Source organism: Plectrocnemia conspersa, unplaced genomic scaffold (genome assembly GCF_051122295.1).
Source record: "Plectrocnemia conspersa isolate PC_06_02 unplaced genomic scaffold, ASM5112229v1 ptg000004l, whole genome shotgun sequence".
Lineage (NCBI taxonomy): Eukaryota > Metazoa > Arthropoda > Insecta > Trichoptera > Polycentropodidae > Plectrocnemia > Plectrocnemia conspersa.
This window is the reverse complement of record NW_028277168.1, coordinates 13,216,147-13,238,760: the sequence shown is the minus strand read 5'-3', so window position 1 is coordinate 13,238,760 and position 22,614 is coordinate 13,216,147. Positions and strand designations below refer to the sequence as shown.

Genomic DNA, 22,614 nt, shown 5'->3' with positions numbered 1-22,614 from the left:
TGTTCATTTAGAAAATTGTAAATTTGGCTACAAAGATTTAATGTCTTATGTGCTTATTAAAATCTGGTATTATTTTTTTATTGCAGGTAAACTATTTTTGTAGTCGATATAATTAAATTACTGTTGGGAGGTACATTATTTTTTAATTTAGTAATAAAATCAGCAATAACAAAATACTACTCAGGACAGTGTTACCTTTGTATCGTAACGTAAACTTTTAAAATTACTGTAAAAAAAATTCAAAACAAATTCAACTCAATTTTATATTTAATAATAAAGCATAGAATTGCAATTTTTTATTGAAGAAAATGTGTTAAAAAGCTGGACGCTTGCTTCAGAGACAAATGTTTATGTTTCATATAAATTTATACTATTTACTGAATAGCACTATTATACATGTGATATAAAATATGGATCTCTAATCTGTATTAAATTTCCTTCTTAAACGTTAATAGAATTTTTTTAATAGAAAATAATGTAAGAAAAAAATTATTCTATAAACATCTGAGAGAGTTTTTTTTTAATAAACATGACTAAATATAAGTTTACCTTTATAGTAAAAATACCATCAGAAAATAAGTGTAAAAAATTGCTCGTGAAAAGAACAATAATTATTTTAAAAATATATATATATTCTAAAATATAACTTATAACTATAAAGTTGCTAATTTATATTTTTTATTTAATTGATAATATGATTTATATAATTAGACAAATAAATAAATATTTTATTCAAATTATATTTTTATGCTATGAAGTAGTTTTTATTTGAATTTATATGTATCACCATCTTTTTAAATTTATATTTTATTTTGTTACTGTTATCTATACTGAAATGTGTATTTATGAGCCGCACAGTATAAGCTTATTTTGCTCATCTCGAGCGTGATGTAACTATGGCGTGTCGGAAAGATTAAATTTATTTTCGCTCCCATTGTGCCATATAATTTATTACATACATACAAACACACTTATACATTTTTAGGGTTGAAAATATATAAAAAAAATAATGTCACTACTATAAAGAAGGTCATGATGATGCAGGCGTACTTGAGATACGCAACAATATACAGGTCGTAAAAAGGGAACTATTTGCTCCCCGCGAAGAAGTTATGGAGGCATTCGTGGAAATGCTTGTCAAAGGTCTCTGGTGTATGTTAAATAAAAAAAATACAAGCTCATGAGTGTAAAATAAAACGCATGTCATCAAGTGTACGTACTGAATAAATGAAATTAATTTATATAGCATTGTCTTACATATGTATGTATATCCTAATAAAACGATAAAGTCCAAAGATAAATTTTAACATAAAAGGCCTAATAAAAGAAGAGGAAAATGCTCTCATATATATTATTATCGCACAGCAGTGACATATTGAGTGCATATATCTTCTTCTACACTGTGGCACCGAAGCGGAAAGCCCCCGGGAAAGGCCCTTATCAAGATTTTGAGACTTTCTCTTCCACATTACAAGGATGAAACAGTTATGCGAGTCTGAAAACGGGCAACAACCCTTTTCATCTATTACACAGCGAGATAATAAAAAGCAAACTGAACCGTACACACCATTGTACATACGACGTTACAAGGAAATTCGCTTTAATGAAGTGCCCCCCTAATCTATTAACGTCGTGATATATATTCTATTTGCGGTTGAAAAATTCCCTATACGTGCCACTGCTTTTAAATATTGAAAGCATGAAGAGGAAGAAAAAAGTATCGATTTGCCATTAGAGCAGGTCGCACGTAGATGTGCATTAACATTGGGCCATTCTCGGAGAATTACCATTTCGCCAGGGTCGGAAGCCCTCGGGAGGTTTGAAAAGATATTTAAGTAAAACGCCACGGTCTTATTGCACGTATGATAAAATAGGCACGTGGATACGTGAGAAGGAAACTGATGATTAATGGTGTGGAAAATGAAATTGTAGAGGGGCACGAATGTGTTTCGCCTGCGGCGCATGGGAAATTCCGTCCCTGGTAAAAGTGACTTCGATATTTGTGTGTGTGTATGTATGTGTATGCGTGATATTAGATGTATTGTGCTAATGATTAATTCCCTGCCATATATTAGTTTTTAGTAATTTATGAGGCGCGCAAGTTCTTCCGCGCGAATGAAATATGTGCTTTCATTGTTCGGCAGGTCTTATCATAGGCATTGACGCGAAACCGATTTTTCTAAACTCTTCTTGTCATAACAGTTAAGAAATATATTTTTGATATTTCATAATAAACTAATGGATATATTTACATGTATCTCTAAAAGAATTACACATTTATAAAAAATTTTTAAAAACAAATTAATATGTATACACATTGATTGAAATACATAAATATAAGTCATTTGATATTTCCCAATACGTAACTAAAATCAAAATAAATATTGTTTTATTTATTGATTATTTGCAATTACTTCTTAAATTGTGCGTTTAAATAATTTAATTCACACACTACTTCAGAAAAAAAATATTGATACTAAGTAATTTCTAATTGTACTTATTTATTAGTTGTGCTTAATATAATATAATACAAAATACTTTGAGCTATTTTTAAATGTCCGTCTTTATTGATTTACAAACTTATTAATATGCCTGTAATTTAAAATAATATTTTAATGTATAACTAGAAATTATTTGTTTATTGTAAATCCCGAAAATCAAAGATTTTAATTAAATAAATTTAAGAATTTTCATAACTTAAGATTTTTATATATATATATCCTAACTTTAAAGTATACATGTATGTTTATTGTGCTATTTATTAGTTTTAATCACAATTAATTATTCATTAGACTAAGGCCGGTTTCACACGTGCCGGATGGATTCACCCGGCACCGGGCCGGCGCCGTTAACAAAGCTTTCACACGTGGCCGGTTTCTGGCCGGTTTCTTTCCAACCCGACCTATACCCCGTCAACTTGTGCCAGTAATTTAGGATTAACGGCTTCACATAAGTCCTTCCACACATTTCGCGTTATTTTTTTATTTTTGTATGTATTCTACTAAGATAATTAAAAGAGATTACATTAATATAATTAAAATTTCGAGGTCTATTTCTTCCACTATTGCCTAAACACGAGGAATATATTTAATAATTTTATTACAAGATACCACAATCACTGTCAACGGCCCGGTTCATGTTTGAGTTTTACCCCCACCACACTCAACTCGGTACCCGGCGCCGGACAGTTTAGTGAGCGCGGCCGGCGACAACCCGGCAGTCAGCGTCGGGCCGGCGCCGGGTAGATTTGTCCGGCACGTCTGAAATGATAGGTACTAGCCCATACAACACCATCCCCACTACACGGCGCCGGCCCGGTGCCGGGCAAATCCACCCGGCACGTGTGAAACCGGCCTAAGTCTTTTCCTTTTATGGGATCTTTAAGAATCCATCATGGGTTCTCTGCTCTTCACGATATTTATTAATAATTCCACGCTTAAAAACTAGAAATATCATTGCTGACACGGATCACTGCAAGGTAAAGAAGTTAGCTGACGCTTTTTCTTTATCATAGAAACTCACTGAAAATTTAAAATACTAAAATTGAAAATAAAGTGAATAGACAGATAAGAAAAATAAAAGCATTTGCTCTAGTTAAAGATTGAATTTTCAAATATAGCTCACGGGTAATTTTAAAACTCAAAAAATAAAAAAAATTTTGGAATTGACAAAATAGATAATATTGATTAAGCACATTCCTGAAGCTTGCATTCATTACTTAACAAACATCTTTAACGCCTGCCTATAGTTTGTGTATTTCCAAACCAATTGGAAAACCACTTTAATTCATTCAAAAAAATCGGTAAGGATCCTACAATTACGATTATATATTTATTGCCGTCATTTACCGTTATTTAAAAAATGATAGATATAAATATTATTTTTATGAACACAAAATTTATAAATTTATACATTTTTATATTCGTTTCAAAACATTATTAAATTACCTATAAAAACAATTAAAATTATCAGTTTTATTGAAGTAAAATACTAGTTTGAGAAAAAAACAAAAATTGTTCAAATACTGCTTGTCAGAAATAGGGTAGTAAACATAATGCTATCTTCATTACTATGAAGATATAACAGTTGTGTTTCTAAAGTAGTAGTCTTAAAATAAATAGCATAATATATATTTAATAATTTTTAATTAAAATTTTATAATATTTTTTCATTAAAAAATAATAGTGATCACTTCATAAAACAACAGTCGTGTCTTAGTGTTTCACGATATGATTATTATTAATATTTTTTATTAAAATAAATAAATTTAATTACGATTCAGCCTAAGAAACAAGAAAAAAACGATTAAGAACCGACGGAAAAAATCCCCAACTGATATTTGGTTATATCCATTAATAAATATTTATCTAACTTTTTTAAATATTTATTATATAATTAATTTAGATAAAATTCATAGAAAAAATCATCATGTTATACTTCTATATAATTTAAGTGAAAAAACATAAAATAATACGATGAAGAACTGACGCGACGGACAAGAATCCCTAAAAGATACTCGGTAATATGCTGTAATATTTATCTAAGATTTCTAGAAAAATAAACAAAAAATGATAATACCATTTTAAGTCTAACATTTATATGCATTTCTATAAATTTATATTATATTTAATTAGTATGCTTAAAATAAATAAATTTTCGGTATAAAAATAATAATCATTTTTTTCATAATGACTTCATTTTTTTTATAACTTTAAATAAATATTTACTTATGGTCCCTAAAAAAATATTTAAATATTTGTAAATTTAAAAAAAAAAAAATTTTAAACAAAAATTAAAAAAATAGATTAAGTACTAAATTGGTAATTAGTATAGCTAAAAACTATTTGGTTAAAATTAAAAAAGAATAGCTCTGCCGCGACAGTGTATTCTCACTGCCGTGACCAGGAGTCGAACCTGGGTTACCACGGCCACAACGTGGGGTCCTAACCACTAGACGATCACGGCTACCAGAGCTGGTGAGCGAGTAATCGAAAATTTTACTCTTATCATGAGAAAACAAGGTTGAACCAGTTTACTTTCTCCTCTCGACCAATTAGTTATGCATTGCTCCAATAAAACCGTTAAGCGAAAACGAAAAACATTGCATAACGCATACCATTCTCCGTTCACCTCGGCGACCGTGACCGTAGTAACATTATTTTTTTTTATCTTGAAATGAGATTAAAATTTTTATAGGTATTCTTATCTATACTCAATTATACATGTTATTGTTATTTAAGTTAAACATACATTTGAGTACAATATTATCTTTTCCTATATAGTTTTTATAATTGATATTCAATGGAATAACAGCGATGAGTCAACTAGTGTCATTTTAAAGCAATAATATTCTAATAACCTTAAAATATTACATAATTTTAAGAGTAAATTTCTAATGGCGTTTAATATAGGGTAACTGTGTATAAGATAGCATGATAGCGCGAGTTATATTACCGATATTAATACAGACATTAAATAAGTATATTTACTAGTGAGCATGAGTGATTTCATCAGCCTTATATCAGGTTGCCTTTTTAGACTATGTAACGAATCCATTTCATAGGAGACAAAGCACCATGTTCACATATTCTACAGATATATAAGCATACAAACCACTAGATCTTTGTAAGTATATCTCAGGTTTATGCTAATTTAACTATGCGAGTGTCGACCTTCCCGGCGAAATTCCGTACCGAAGTTTAGCACTAACAACGCGATCGTGTTTCGTCATATACAAAGGCAATAACAATTGCACATTTCTACGTATCCTACAACGTGCCATTAGAAGCAATAACACTAAATCCCCAGTCGTACAACCTCATTAAGACGCATGGAGCTCCCCTGCTGGGAACTGCATTCGCTTTACACACCACCGCAATGGACCGTTAAGTGAGGTAGGGCCACGATAAAACGTAGGTGGTACCGAAAATTAATTAAAATCATGTCATCGTCTTGGGTACTTTGGTTAAAATGTTAAAGTATTTATCATTAATATACTATAACGACATGTTCTTCAGTTTGAGTATTATTAATTAAGAGTAGAGCTGACTATTTCTTTCTGTTCTATACTTATGTGCAAGCATTTAAACATATATTTAATGTATTACCATTAACTTCATTAAAAAGAAAAAACATATATTAAAGTAATGTAAATAAAGAAATAGTTTTATATATGTACGATACATAGATACATTGATAAGCTCTTATAGTATATAATTGAATGTTATTAAAATATAATTAATGTATGTTTTATATTTAAAGAGACAGTTTCTACGATTCAAATTTAGATTTTTTTATTTTTCATTCGCATCTAACTTCAGAGCAATCTACGTAAAGTATGATTTTTATTTTATTAATATTATATATCTGTACTAACATAAAGCTAAGTTATGACAATATTTATTTTACTAATAAATTTTTCCTTACGTTTAATTATATAAGTAGATAACTTTAAAATAAAAGTACAATTTTTCACACCTTTATATTTGATTTTAAGCTCTAAGCAACTTTAATGGTATAAAAATAATTCTATTTGCCTTCTATTTTTTAACTAATTTCAAGTCAATTTAGGTAAAATATCAAAAAATAAATATTTTATTTTTACAAATATTTAATTTTTCAAAAATATTTTTAGGGTTTAAAACACCACTGAAAGTGATAAAAATCTTTTTCTAGTGATTTTATACAAATTTATAACCAGTTTATTCCAATTGGCAAAATTTTTTTTGCCTTAAACATTTATACTTTTTTTACATAGTTATTAATTTTCGAGCTAATTAGGGTTACAGAAAAGATCGGAAGAGTCTTGGCAAAGTACGGCATAAGTCCAATTGTTCATCAAAAAAAATTGAGTTCGATGCTTCTCAATGAAAAGATCGAAAAAAAAAATTAATCCCAATGAGTGTATCAATAATGTGTACGTTTTACAATAAACTCTATATATGATAAACTAATAAACGCATCGCATAACAAGAAGCTGAATTTAAAAATGCAATACAAAAGTTTAATGGTTACTCTGCTCTAGTTGAACATAGTTTTAATGAAGACCACAAAATTGACTTTAGCAGCACAAAGACTGTAGCTAACGTTAAAAATCCGTTTGTTCGTATAAAACGCGAAGCGCTGAAAATAGAAATCCACAAATATATCGCAATGAACAAACGAGATGACGTCAGAATAATATCAAAGACTTTCGGTTAGTATGTTTCTGTAGTCTATACGAACGAAAAATCTATAATTATCACCGCCCTAATTATCACATTAACGCGATACAAATGACGCGGCCCCGGTAAATGGACAAATAATATATATATATACAGATTTCTAGTTATTATATTAAATATAAATTTATTATCACTATTAAAGTTGTTATTTTGTATGTTAAATTCACTTTAAAGGTTTTTCGTGAAAATATAAAAGAGATTTTGCCTGCTCACAAAAGGAATTGAATATGTTTTGAAATTGCTTGCGTGTTTCTTTGATAATTTTCATTGGGGTAAATTTTAATGGGATTCAAGCGTCATGTAATATCTTTCTTTGAACATTGAAAAATAGCGTGTATTTTTGAGATATTAAACTAACCATTTTATATACACAAAATATTAACCAAAATTTATTAATACGCATACTGGATGGGCCCATAAAAAATGTTGAAAAGGGAGCTATTGGAATATTTTGTTTTAAAACTCCAACATGAAATTGAAAAATTGACTGCAAAGTAAAAGAATACCATATATTTACAAATAAATTATGTTTTAAAAATGAACATTTAAAAGTGATTTTTTTAGTTTCATTGAAAAAACGACTTACATTTTGTGATAACCTATAACGTATAAGTGTGATTTTTTTCTTGCCAAAACTATTTAAATAAGAATTCTAATAATTAATTTAATGTAAGATAAAAACTTATTTCAATGTTATAAATCTAATACATATGTAATTTTATATAGTAGTAACTGAAAAGTCTAAAAACTTACTATCAAAACCATAATATGTTTAGCTTTTTAATACGTTGTTTTCAAAAGCTATAATTATTTATTACATTATGAATTAGGACAATCAAAAAAATATACATATAAAAAAGCAGGTACATATTTTAGTCCATAATTTATACTCAATAAAAAAGATACTCTAAATAATTAAAACAGGCATAAGCACAATTTTATAACAGCACTATAGCACAAAATTTGTCATAAAAATACATTTAAATTTACGGATGAAAACATTTAATGCTCATATTTTATTTATGTTATACAGATCTTATAACATATATTTTTGAACTGAATTTTTTTTAAATTATAATTTATAATTGATAAGAACATAAAATATATTTTTATATGCAAATAATCTCGAAAGCCCAATTTAAAATTAATTGTGAACTTTATATTGATAATATCATTTAAAAATATTGGAAACGACTTGAAATATTTTTTAAATCAAAAAAAATATATGATAAAGACTAGACTAATTCATAAGTATAATAATGTTTTTTTTTTAATTACTTTCTTATCCTTGAATCTTGTTATATAATACATATATAAATCCTGTATTCATCAACGATTGAATGCCTGAACCGAGCCAACGTCTTTTGAATATGTCGATTCGCCTACGTCTTTCATAAGCTTATTTATTAGAATGCCTAACGAAGGGATGAGGTGGCGTCGTTCATTTGAATAAGGGTACGTGTTCGATGTGTATACCATTAACACAGAGCATGTCTTCTGACCCTTATTTATGGAAATGGCCACGGTGCTGTGTATGGCGTTAAGGCTCCGCATACACGGAGCCATATGGCAGTTACTAATATTCAAGCTCTAATGCCTTATGAAATTTCCGGGTTGGCTTAAGCGACTATCGTAAATAGCCAGCCGAGTTGGTTGCAACTAAATAAGTTGCCGTTTAAATTAGAATGTGGAATTTTACGACTTAATTTGCTTAATTCGTAGAATCAAGCGGCAAAAATCATAGTATAGGTGGCAGATTAAGAGTCATCTGATTTAGCGAGAGTGGTCCTTATTTTATTAATGCCAGAAATCACATGGTGATAAGTAAATCTAAAAATTATTAAAAAATATAAAAAATCTATCACAATAAAAATGATGGCTACAGTTATTTTGTCTTTGTTGTTACAACGCTGTAAACATTTGACTTTCCATGTGTTTTTGATGTAAAATAAATTTTTAATTTTAAAGTAAGTACATTAATACCAAATGACGTTTATAGTGAGTATCGCAAAATAATTAAAAAAATTGTTAAAATATTGTATATTCTATTGATTATTGAAAAGTAACACGTGATAGTAAAAAGGCTATCAGTTTAAATATTGCATTATTGTCAAAATACATATATCTCTCACCTGGCAATAAAAAAAAATTAATGTTTTTATCACCTAAAGCATTTTTTTTTTAATCTAGTTCCCTTGTAATATTCGTTGATTGGCACACCATTGGGGGTGGTTTGGGTGAATAATACTCACCCCCAAATCTTGAAGTCCTTATCAGCGTTTCGCCCTACCCATCTTAGAGCAGCCGGCATGAGCGTATGTCGAATGATACAAGAATTTTTATATCTCCTTACGACCATGACTGGAATATAAACCCATTACCCGGGGCCTATTTCGAAATGCGGACGCTGTTGGCGAATGTATGTGAAAATTCAATTCTGAGACCTTCGTTTATATTGTCATATTTTGCCTTGTTTTTTACGAACATCAGATAACATAAATGTTTATTAATAAAAACGTAAGGCAGATGAAAGTGGATGAGAAGAAAAATAAAGAGAGAAAAACTTATTAAATATATGGGTGTACGTAATAAAATACGACTAAGCAGTTTTGCGCCCGCGTAGCTATGCAAAAATGTCGCAGAAATGTGTATATGAGACGTTTTACAATCTTCGCATGTTGCATTAAATGATTGGTCGTATAAAATTTATGTGTTTAATCAAGTAAGATTAAAAATATTTTTGTGATATCTAAAAAAATAATTTTAAAACCCATATACAAGATTTATTTATTTATTTATTTATTTATTTTTAGCTATTGATACAGAAAAAGCATTTGGTACGCTAAACTGCAGTTAAATATATCTATGTAATTTTAATAAATGCTCCTAAATGTTATTTTATAATATTATTGTTTATGTGCCATAAATTTGTATAAACAAAAAACGACAATAATTATAAAATATACTTTTTAGGAACCCAGCTAGTTCGTAGATGCGCCAAAAATACGATTTATATTATCCTGGCATTATTCTTGCCACCTCAAAGTTTACATACTTCTAACCCTGAAAGAAATATATTCATGCGTACTGAAGCATCGGAGAGAAAAAAAGGTACGGCCTGTTAATCTGACTTTTAAATCGTATCACGTAGGCGATAGAAAAGGGGGTGGCAACGAATCGTAGGGCACGGTGCCCTTGGTTTTATGCGTGTAACTAATAAAAAAACTAATTTTTGTTTAGCAAATTTCACTTGCTACGCCTTATCTAAAGTCTTCGTCGAACGATGCTTGAGACGAATCTCATTAATTTAGTTGCGCTTGAAAAAAAAGTAATTTTCTTTATGAAGAAAAATCTATCGTCTCCTTTGTCAAAAGATGTATTATTTGTTATGTAGTCAGATTTATGTGGGTCGTATTTTCATAGATCCAACGATTTTTTTTCTATAAACTAGCTAATAAGTTCTGCACTTAAACAAAATATCTTATTGAAATTAATATTTTTATAAGACCATAAAACAATATAACTTATCAAATTAAAAAATTGTTTTACGCGTTCTAGTAACTTCTAAAATTCTAAATTAAACAATAAAACTATTTAACATGATGAAAAGATGTACTGATTTAATTGAGTATTTTAAAATACATATCAATCAATTTATTTATAGATTTAGTAAAATGGTCTTATCGTGATTACTATATTCTGCACAGGCGCTAGCAGTGGCTTTTCAGGCTTACCCTCTATCGCAAGACTGTTGTTATTACCGAATTTCCCGACGCGCATGTTTGCGTATCACTGCATTATCGTGATGTGAATAATGATTTCATTATGTAAGTGACGAATATTTCAAAGAGGATTTGCAAACTGGCCCCTAAGCCTGCGAAAGGGCTCCGCCGACCCTTTTAGCGGATTAGGGGGTGGCCGGATAAACGCCCAGCACCTAACGCAGGTATGCAAGCAAGAAGGTCTTACACTTTGGCCGGCTTGAATTAATTAGTTTGCATTCAATTTGAAATGACCGACCGCCGTGTCGTGTCTTTCTGGTAAATAATTCGACAGGGTGCCCGGCACCCTATTATTTTTGGGGATCGGTTTTATCTTTTATTTACGACGTGTGTCACAATGAATAATAAAATTCTGCCGAGAGGCACAATTTCGTCCGCCGCGACATAAACTATACTAAACTCACTAAAGGGTAGCTAATAAGAAGCGAAGGGTTATCAGGCCAAATTGCTTATTATTTATTAACGAACTTGGGTCGATTTCAAGCATGTAGAAAATTTGAATGTCTTAGAATTTTAGTTTATTTTTCGAATGGAATTTGTCTGGATTAACCTCGACGAGCGATTTGTATTTAAGTATGTTTGCCCTTTTACGGCTCAGGGGACAGGATAAACTACAATAGGATTAAAGTTTTTTTTAGTTGTTTGAATAATAAAGTTTCCGATGAAAGGTTCGCTGAAACGTCTAAGGTATTATTCGATAGGCTTTTTTCATATTACTATTTGTATTTGTGGTAATAAGTTATATTTTCAAAATCTTGCAACCAAGTCATTAAATCTACATTCAAATAAATACAATTATAAATATTACAATTTTAATATATTTTTTCTTTAAATTGTATGTAATTTTTTTATAAAATGTGACTAATAAACTTAAATTATTAACATTGAAAATTTGAAAACTGTGTTTGGGTTTAAATAGCAATGGACGTTTCGCAACTGTCAAATCGAGCTTCCACGATAGCAGCGACAAGTATATGCCAAATTTGTTCACCTAACATATGTGTAAAAATAGTGTTACTTATATGGACCATTGAAATTATAAATTACTTGTGTATTACTTTTTAAATAGTAAAATTATATTATACTAGTAAAAACATAATTAGGCATTCTGGTTTCTCAATTTTTTTTTTTTTGAGAAATTAAAATTCTTATTTTCACTTCTAGATTTCTCGATAAATTCTGATAAATAAAAAAGAATATGTATCATAATACATCATATTTAATTTTATTCACACAGGAAATTATTATGAATATATATAGTAATACTATTATTACACTGGATAATTGTTGAAAAGAGCAAATTTCAATAGCATGATTGTTTGTTATGATGGATTCTAAGAATTGAAAAACCAGTACGACTCGATCAACTTCGATTGATTTCAGAGCATCAAGTTAATAAAAAATTTTAGGCTCAGATATTTATAGCCAAATCGTAGAGAAAATTGTTAATAACAGCTGCTGTTGCTCTACATTTTTATATTAGTCCAGTCAAATAAGGGTTTAACCTCGGAATGAAAGATAACAAGCTGAAATTTTGCACAGACCTTTGTTTTGGCGTTCTAAAGATAGGGTGAAAAGTCTCATAAGATATCGTGTCTGCTAATCAAGATATTAAAAGTCAAAGGTCATAAAAATCGTTTTTTTGCAAATATCTTGCCTCTTTTGCGTCGCATGTCATTAGATGTTTCACAAAACTTATAGAAAATAAAATTTTCTACAAGTTTCTTTCTTTCTGTGGTTAATGGTTTTCGAGATATAGCACGGGGAGTGGGAAGCGCGCATCCGTTTATAGGATAACGCTATGTAAACTACGGAGCCAGAGTTACCTGCACATTCTTCCACAGTTTCATAGGAAACATCGCAAATGGTTATCTGCTGAATGAACCCATCTAAAGCATTATAACTTTCAATCTCCATATCTTCAAAAATCATCATCGATAATGCAAAAAGTAATAGCGTATGGCCTCTGATACTTCTTGCAAAAGCGTGACCAACCAACATTTTGTCGACAGAATTCGAAGCATAAATTGTACTGAGAGCTTCCTTGATTCCACTTTCATTCATTATATACCCTTTGCATCCAATAAAAGACATAAGCATATGAAAGCCTCCTAGTTTCACAACTACTCTGGACAAGTCTGAGTTAGCATCTGAAGCTGCTACGATTTCACGTGCTTTTATGCCATCAAGATAAAGACAAAAAAACTCTGGAATATTTAAAAGAAGATATACATAAGCTCGCCAACAAGCAAATTTAATGGCGTAATTCTGTATAAAGCCTCTATACATTTTTTAATTTAGACGATTATCCGCGAAGCGTTTTTTCTTATCTGAATATCAATATAGTTTTGAGATAACCAAAGCAAAATGGTCGATTAGAGAAGTTGACAATTTTCTTCCATTAAAATTTTTTCAACTTTTAATAAAGACTTCCAAGAAAGTACGCATATTTTTAAACATCTGACACTGATCTAATTTTTCACATGCAGCAATATAACAAAATGAAGCGGATATTAAACATTTTGAAATAGTTTTACTAACTTAATTTTTAATGTGAATTCGCAATAAAATAATAAATCTTGATATCGCATTTTTATCGAGGAACACTATCTGTAACATATACACAATGATTGTATATACATAAAATTGTTGGCTAAGATAATTCTGTACGTCATAGTAGTCATTTTTTAATGTACAGTAAATATAAAAGCATTTGAAACGATTACAAAGAATCCATGCAGAATAAATGTAGGTTTAATGATTACAAGGACGCTAATAAAAGCGGGCATTGGCCCGCGGGCATCTCAAAGCACCGCAGCGTCATAAATCACACGGCTACGTGGAGTCACGACGCTACGCCACACACTATCTACGCTCCGTAGTTCGTAGCCGTAGGGCTGGAGTTGTCGCGGAGGATACCCAGAAATTCCTGCACTGGTCGGTTTTAATTATTATTGTACAACGCGCCGAACACAACTCTACACAATAAAGAAATACTTGTTTTTACGGTTGATAAATTTATTAAAACGCTTGTAAATCTAATGATTACTTAAGTAAACCTAACTATTACATAGGTAAAATGTAAAAAGTTTAATAGCTATTTATCATAACTCAAAGAATTTTGTAATTTGAGTGTAAGGCTTATACATAATGCTATTGGTACTATAGTATTCGAGTCATGACACGTGGATTTGACCAGGTTCTGTAAATTTAGGGAATTAAATATTAGTTATGCAAACGTGTATTTTAGTTAAATTGAATGTAAGCTACATACATACTCGCAGTTTCATAAATGGAAGATTACTGGGTTAGATTATACAAAATACACAGTACATTGTGCACGATTGATAATCATATTGAGAGTAAAATCATCATTAAAATACGGGGATTGTGTACAAATTGAGTATATAATATGCATGTAATAGAAACATGTAACCTTTATTTTTATAAAATTGATATTATATACATTTTCTTTTTGGTTAATCATATATGATAAGCTAAGAATCAGCATAAGTAATCAAGTTAGAGCAAAAAAAACTTTAAACCATGACAAGCTCTGTCTAAAGCTTTCTAAGAATCTTTCTATATATATGACGTTAATTTAAAGTATTTTAGAGGACACGAATAACTAACGGTTCGTCATAAAAAAGCCGGAATAATTGGTTTACGTGTGTAGAGAAGCTTCACTATCATTCAAAAGTTATTTTGAGATCATTAGTGAAAGTTTCTCCAGATAAAAACTTTCCACCCAAGTCGTAAGAATAATCTGATAGCGAACAGGATCCTAAAATCCATAATATAATACATTTACTCTGTAGATAAGGTGTCCGCATCATCAGTGCAAATGCATTTAAACAATTTTGAGTAATCTGTATAAAAAAATAAAACTTAAATTTGTTACTGGTTTATGTATATCAATAATAAATAACGTGAAAATCAAAGGGTCCATATTGGATCTGGAGAAACTACCGTATTTATGTCATTAATAAATAACGTAAAGAGCAGAGGGTCTTAGAGAGTTAGACCCTTGAGGAACCCCCAAAGATGTAAAATATCCTTTTGACAATCGGCCGCCATAGGTTACAAACTGTCTACCATCGCTCAAATAACTCGAGAATAACCGAGTTAATCCATCAGAGCAACCGAGATCCGACAATTTTTAAATAATAATCTATGACAAAACTTGTCAAATGCCTTCTCAAAATTTGTATATACGATATCTACTTGAATTCCTGCGTCGTGAGATATGGTTCCCGTTTGGTGAAAGACAGAAGGTTAGTAACAGTGGTGGATAGAGTGGGACGAAATCAATGTCTTTGGTCCAACAATTATTTTAAACAATTTAACAGGAGTTGACTATACTGCGACTGTTCTTTGCACAATTTGCTACTCCTTTATAAATAGGAGTAACTTTTGTGTATTTACAAGGATCAGAAAATTATAACGTCGTAAGAATCACTGACTTTGCAAATATATAACAAAATACCAAAATATGTATCTTTTGATACAGTCCGAATATTTCGTTAAATTTTTCTAGACATGTTATAAATGTATCAATGCATCAATTCAAGTTATTATTAGATGGTTCTCAACATGTGGTTCGCCGGAAATAAAAAATAATTATTACTTTTCCTTATTATTAGATTTTTAAAATGATTATCTTGATTTTAAAATTATAAAAACGAATAACCTAGAAATATTAATAAAAATAATTTAAATTTTGTTAACCAGCGGTTCTCAAACTTTTTTGAATTTGTAAAAACTTTTTTCAAGCAAACTTTTCTTTTGTATTGTGACATTTTTACTAATACGAGTTTACTGATATATAATTTATTTGCAATAAAATATTCACTAACCGTTGTAATTCACTCCATCGTAATGTGAAATTTTCCAGGCACATACACAGATAATTTACATTGTCTTTCACGTGTAAATCACTTTTCACAATAACTAGTTATATAATGAAAGTTTAAAGTGTCTCGATTTTTTACCGTTTTTCGCAATTGCAACAATATTACCCCATATCGTTTATATTTGGTTTCAAATATTCATAATTTTGCATTTTTCAGATATTCTGGTAAAACCCGATTCTTCCTTATGGTACCACAGATTCTATTTTTTTTTCATATATATTTTTTTTGCTATTTCAACACTGTTATAAAAATCGTCCATATAAAGATGATGCCATTTGTATTTATTGTCTGATGTTAGATGTGATATTGAATCTTGTAACGAAATTCCAGGTCCTGAATATATTTTAAATTTTGACATGTATCCTGACACTAATTCACATACCATTCTTATCTTTCGGAGAAATAATCAATTATTTTTTGTACTTTGAACAGTAATCCTACATTATCAGGAACATTTTTATTATTGGAAAAACGCAGGTAACGTAAGTTTTGATAAAACCTATTTCTACTAATGGTTTTTGTAAATATCAAGGTTCCTATTAGTGGATTTATTGTCTAATACAGGTGTAATGAGCCTTTTTTTACCAGGCCCATTAGCAATACCAATTTTTTAATTTTGGTACCGTTACATCTACCCATTTTTTAGATTTTATTTGCAGTTTGTATCTGTTGATGTGTTGATTATGGTGTCTTTTCGTTTCTTCTGCAATAACGGGAAACAATTCATCTTCAATAAAGTTTTGTGTCTTGTAAAATGTCTTCTAAATATTTTTCTTGTTCATCTTCCTCATTGCTCATGAGCATCATAGCATGTGGACGATTTCTTTCATGAACAGAGGAGTCTGAATCACTATCACTATAATTTTCATTGTCACTTGGAATATCTATATATATATTTAACACTATATTAAATAACATAAACTGTAATTATTTTCACGTAGATTCTACACTCGTATCTAACTAAAAAACTATGTTTTATAAACAGTTCGTAATATTTTTCGAATATTCACTCGAGCACACGAAAACCAGATACACTTCACACGATAGTATAACTTAAACTTAATTCTTATCCATAAGTTTTTTTGTGTATCGTGCTAATAATTCAAAAATAATAACTCGAAAAAATTCCCACTTTTTAAAATAAAATGTCACTGAGATTCGGTATTTCCAGTAAGCCAGTAATATCTGACGGGAGATAATATTTACTCACAAAAAATATGTTGGAATTTCCTTATAACAGGATAGAAAAAAATACAATAGAATCTTACTAATCTGACAATCTTGAGTTTCTCAGTAATCCAATACTATCTAATGGTTAATGATATGATAAATTTTTAGTATCTTGTACTTTTTATATATATACATCGTATTTTTTAATTTTATGTAATTTGACATTATTTCTTAATAAACCCATTTACCCAATAAATTATTTTTAAATATACATATTTATATGTTTGTATATAAAATATCATATTTTTTCTTTTTTAACACCGTCCGAAAAAAAAGTGTGCTGGATAAAAGTTTTTAGAAATTTGAAAAAGTTTGAGAGCCGGTGGGTAACTCAATTTAAATTATTTTTATTTAAATTCCTAGATTACTTGCTTTTATAATTTTAAAATCATCAATAAATTTTAAAATCTAATAATAAGGAAATGTAATAATTAATTTCTATTTCCGGCGAACCACATGTTGAGAACCACTTAATAATGGCTTGAATTGATGCATTGTTACATTTATACCATGTCTAGAAAAATTTGTTAAAATATTCAGACTACATCAAAAGATACATAAGTTTGTCTGGTAATGAAACTGCCTGATGAAAGAAATATAAAATATATTTATAAAACCTTCGCATTTGTCTAAATATAATTAAAAAAAAATAAAAAAAAATAAAATGAAAATGAAAATTCATACATTTATTCAGTCATCTCTTAAAAAAAAGCAAATAAAACACTAAACATATATTTTTAATTTGACATGGAAACGAAAACATACACAGGACGCCAATTGGCGTCTGCGGTGTTTAACTTTCGGCACACTCAGGACGCCAATTGGCGTGAGCGGTAGGTAAAGTGGTAAATATAAATATGAATATTTATATTTAATATATTTGTTTATATAATAATATTTATTTTAATTAAGTACATAAATTTCTATATTTTTTTAATATAATATGTATGTTTATATTTAATTACTATTATTTTTTTTAAATTATTGTATAATATATAATAAATAATAATCATTTTATTATATAAAAATGATTTACGAAATTGATCATTGAGATATATATACTAGTAGTGATTATTATTTTATAATAATAATATGGTATATATTATATATTATAGAAATGGACCAATTCATAACATGAGAAATTTATAGCTTTCTTCATTCATATATTTCGCATTTAAATCACACTTATCCGGTAAAACAATACTTCATGTTATACAATATAACTTCTGCTATTACGAACGTAGCTTTGCACGCATTATTTATATCATAAGCATGAAAAATAGCGATTTATTCACGGCCATTATGTTCCGAGTTCGTGCCGAGTCTCATTCGCAAACGCAAAGGCGCTGACGCATTTACATATTTTGCGTTAGTTCTGGACGCAAATATTTTTCCAGAGCTTTCTAGGCGTCCCTCCACACGCACTGATGAGATCAGTTTGCTGAGATAAGGTTCAATCTAAATTCTCGAGAGGGCCATTACCGTCATTGGCTCGTCTGCGCCCGCCGTATTTTTGTATGGAAACACCTTCAAGATCCCTTGTCCGTTTATTCGGTAAATGCGATGCGATAAAATTTTATTGGGGGGTATTATTGAAGGGACTCGAATCGCAGATGTAATGTTTATATAATGAAATCATTCGCATATTTATATGCTATTAAAGCGAGGACTTGAAAACATGCCATATAAATATTTGCTTCTTGTGAAATAGACATACATATAATATAAGAGGTAGTGTCTTGCGTATCGAATTAAGATACGGTATATGGGTGTTATAGTCTAATTTCGCTCTCCCGGAGCGGTTGCGACCGGAAAATGCCAAAAGCTTGATTATTTCCCGTGGAGCACAAATGTTTCCAGGACCGCGAAATTAATTCGGACCCCGACCGAACCAAAAACACGCAGACTTTGTGTGATGTGCGGAAGAGGATGAAACAAAGCCAGAACACATTTATGGATATGTGGCGAGCTTGCAGGAAGCCAAAGCTCCGCGTGAACTTTTCACTGGAAATAATTACACGTCGTTTGTGGTCAATGTATTTTTTTAATCAATAGTTACATTTCGACATTAAATACATTGTATAATTAGCAACAATAATTATAAATAAACATGTGCTGTATAAGATATATTTGGTAGCGAAAATAAAATTATTTTTACTTGTTTAGTAACGCAATGAATTTATTATACACAAAATTGAAAAAGCTGCAGTGTTTATAAGCAAACGTATTTTTGATTATTTTTAATGAAATGCAAAACAAATTTTTAGATAAAATCATTTAATGGTTATTCAAAACCAATTGATTAAGATACTAATATAAGTTTATTACAAACAGGTGTTAAAAATTTATTATGCAATAAATAAAACCAGATAAAATTTTCTTTATAAATCGTTAGAGGCAATATATATATACATTTTAAAAGTACTTAACGATAAATAATAAACACGAATCTCCTGGTGATAACAATTAAGGATCTGCAGCTAAAGACAATTTAAATTAATGTAGATCGTGGACTTTTTCAAACAACAAAATACATTGGTTGTTAATAGCTATCAACTTCTGAATATTAATCAGTAGAGAAAGACAAATTTGCATACCTCGGCAGTTTACGAGCAAAGAGGAAGGGTCTGATCTAGACAATGAAGTGCAAATCAATATACAATGTATTTATAATAGCTTCAACGCAGCTCATGAATTTATAGATGCTTTGGATTTTAGAAACGCGATTGTAAGTGCTTAATTGCTATGCTTGGTCTGTCATCTTATGCCACATATATTATACAATCGTAATAATAATCAGAGCGTAATGATATATTTTTTTATTTACCATGAATTAAAATCATGATGAATAAATTAAATAAATTTAGTCATTTTGCACACTAAATGCGTATACTTATTATCATAAAGAGAGAAATCAATAGACTTTGTAAAGTCGAAAGCTTTTTATAGTTAGCAAAAACTATAAACTGGACGGAGATTGAGACAGTTGTTATACCACTTCGCAAGATACAATTTTATAACATAAATAAGTTAACTGACAAAAAAATAAAAGTGAAGCTGCCATGATCAACGGTGCTTCAAAGCAAATTTTTACCGATAGACGTACCTTATCAACAAAGTTTTCAACCAATTTACTTCACATAGTATTCCTTGACGTTCAATTTTCTAGTCTGGATTTGATTCATCCCCTAACATTACTCACAGGTACGCATTTCTTATACCAAACTCAACGGCGTTCTTCTGTAAATAAGTGCTCTGAAGAATCATACCATAGCACATTCATTCTCACATTCCAACCCATCGGTGTCGAATCGCACAAGAATAATTTTCACGTGCAAAATAGATCAAAGACGAACGCTCCAATCGGCTCTAGCGCCGAAGGTAATATTAGGGCCAGCGTATAAGGTACTACGGCAATTTGGCAATGTCAGCTGACGGTATGAACCCGCGTTTGTCATTTCATACACAACCGCCAAACGAACCATTCTTCCGCACGAGGGAAGGAACAGTGGATACGCTCGCCGGCGGAAAAGTGGGACGCCTTTTTCTCCTTTGGATGGAGGGTGGAAGAGAAAAAAAATATGGGAGAGGAACGGAAAAATGTCGCCGAAAATAGGCCACGTTTGATAAATTCGCCTTTGTTGATCTTTGAATACGAAAATTCCTTTATTAGACCCCACGACCGGCCGGGCATTGTGCGCGTTCGCGCCGGAATCGTAGCAAATTTATTTGAGTGGAAACGTTGGACGATGTGTTCTATTTTTTTACGCTTTTTCTTACATCACGTTAACTCTGAATTTAAATTAAAATTCTATTTTATTTAGAATGTAATATTAAATTCAAATAAACAAGATATAGACCCTAATAGTCAATCTATCAATGAAACATCAAAAGTTCAGATTTTTTAATACACGATTTAATAAAATAATAACCATTTATAAAAATTATGTTTCGAAAATTATTTTTTATAAGAAATTGCTAAATGCAAAAAAAAAAACAAATATAAAGTTGACTTAACGTATTTTTATTTTTATAGTGAGAATTTCTTACTTAATGAAACTACCTAGCTTGGACCTTTCTGATATGTGAGGAAGATAATTAAGGGTTTAATAATTAAATAGTTCATATATTAAACAATAACTTATGGTATTAGTAATTTTATAATCAAACAACAATAATCCTGTGATTTTTTCATATTCAATTTGTCAGAAATGTTATAATATTTTAATAAAAAAAATGTTACATAGGGAAAAGTGATAGCTTTTCATAAGCGTCAATACTATTGTGGCGCCGCCGTCGCACATACATATAGGCACATTTCTGTAAATACATAAATATGTAAAGTGACACAAATGTGAAGCATAAAAAAATCATACGCGTAGATTGTGGATAACGTAGCGCAAAAAGGGGCAGGTATCCCCGCGGGAATGTTCGGAGATTTTCACTAGAAAATTTTGTGTGTACTCCGCCTCATCCACCCACCTGTCCCGAGACTCGGCATCCCCTCGGAGGCATATAAGCAAGGAGCTTAACATACATTCAATGCTATTTACCCCTTCGGGAATCCGCAGCCGCGAATCTCGGCGCCTCCTCACAAATGCACGTTTATTATTTTCAATAGGAAAAATAAGGAGAATTCAACGCCGTAATAAACTCGGGTTTGTGTACAGCAGACTATATTTTATACAATGAGGTATGTTATTATGAAATATCTCGAAAATTTATAGTAGTTTTGATTTCAACGCAAAATTCCTGTAGCATCAAACGAATAATAAACTTTCACCTGGATTTTTTAATACTTCACTAGAATTTTTAATAGACTAGTAATTTGTCGTATAGTTTTTCTACTTCACATTGCAAATTGTGTGTTATACCATCATATAAGCAAATTTTTTAAGTCATTTTAACATGCATTCATTCTTAATATCGCTATATTATTGCTTACAATTTATGATATAAATTATATAAATGTTTAATTAAATTTTATTTGATGTAAAAATCCGCTATTAAGCTGAATAAATTAATAAAATAAAATTAATAATAATATCATTATTTAATTTTAATCATAAATTAAAATCAATTTAAGAATGTCAGAATAACTGTTTTTAAAAATACATTCTAATTTTTATTTTATGCATACACGTTTATAAGTACATCTTTACACGAAAACGGTAATGAACAAAGTTGCTCATTCGAGAATAAATGTATCAATAAAATCTTTGAACCAATATCCTTTGAGCCTGGAATTAATTAATTTATACACTAAGTGAAAATTCGAATCAAATAGGAACGTTTCGAATGCGAGTTCACACAAGGGGTTTATCCCTAGAAAGTTTCGAGAATACATTAATAGATTTATATTTTCAAAAATAAATTATAAAAGCTGTTAAGTGTACAATTTAATTAAACAAAGCGTCCAAGTGCCCATGGGACAAACTTTAATGAACAAGGTTTAGTATGCCAACA

The 22,614-nt window shown here is 30.0% G+C and overlaps 1 protein-coding gene and 1 non-coding gene across 3 annotated transcripts in view; both read right to left on the bottom strand.

Moving 5' to 3' along the window:
* Tsp2A (tetraspanin 2A) overlaps window positions 1-22,614 on the bottom strand; it is a 192,751-nt gene that overhangs the window by 81,810 nt on the left and 88,327 nt on the right. The gene's annotated exons all lie outside the window — the stretch shown is intronic.
* On the bottom strand, window positions 4,894-4,965 carry TRNAH-GUG (transfer RNA histidin (anticodon GUG)). Its single transcript has one exon. It is a non-coding gene; the product is annotated as a tRNA-His (tRNA).